This window comes from Elephantulus edwardii, unplaced genomic scaffold, assembly GCF_000299155.1.
Source record: "Elephantulus edwardii isolate Elephantulus edwardi_28Jun2011 unplaced genomic scaffold, EleEdw1.0 scaffold00008, whole genome shotgun sequence".
In the NCBI taxonomy this organism is placed as follows: domain Eukaryota; kingdom Metazoa; phylum Chordata; class Mammalia; order Macroscelidea; family Macroscelididae; genus Elephantulus; species Elephantulus edwardii.
In genome coordinates, this window is record NW_006399758.1 from 11,651,134 (window position 1) to 11,652,117 (window position 984).

A 984-nucleotide genomic window follows, 5' to 3' on the forward strand; every position below is an offset into this window, starting at 1 on the left:
TTCCATCTTTTTTTATTTTTTAAATTGTTATATTTTTTGGTTTTTTTAATTATTATTTTTTTTATTTAACCTCAAATTTAATGAAGAGTCTCAGATTTAAAACTCTCTTATCATATCCATATGTATCATTCACTATTCTGTTCATAACATTGGTTAAGTATTGCAACTCGAGGCTTGTATTTGTTGTTCAGTTCCATTGGATTAAGAAATGTTGAGCAAATCTGCCCCTTTGGATTTTCTTACTCCACCTCTTTGCATATTTCATGATAGTACTTTGCTTTGTGTTACCAAGCTCCCCTTGGAAACCTTTTGCTTAGCTTCTTAATTTCCCAATTTCTTCCCTTTGCTTTGGCTTCTTGGTCTTCTAGTGCAATATCGAGAGTCTTTTCTGACATCCATTTTGGTATTCCAATTTTGTCTTTGTATTTGCATTCTTTCTTCTTTGATGATATTTGTGATATCTTCCTAAATCTCATTTGTTTTTTGGTCATTAGTGTTCATGGCCTCAAAGCTGTTCCTGAGTGGCTTGTAAATTCAGGTGGGATACACTTCAGGTCAAATTTTCATTCTTGTGGATTTATTTTCATTTTCTTTAGCTTCAGTTTTAATTTGCATATGAGTAGCTGATGGTCTGCTCCACAATCAGCACCTGTCCGAATTTTCACAGCTAATGTTGAGCTTCTCTAATGTTTCTTCCACAGATGTAGTCAATCTGATTCCTGTCCAAACCATCAGGTGAGGTACATGTGTATAGTCACCATTTAAGTTTCCTAAAAAATATATTTACAATGACTAAATCATTGTACAAAATTCTATCATTCATTCTCCAGCCTTATTTCTTTCAACAAGTTCATGTTTTTAGATGACTGACCCTTCTTCTTTGTGTCCAATTTTTTTTAATTAATTTAGTTTGTTTATTTTTCATTTCAATGAACATCTACAGAGATTTTGGAATTCCATTCATTCATTGTTGCACCCTTCTCC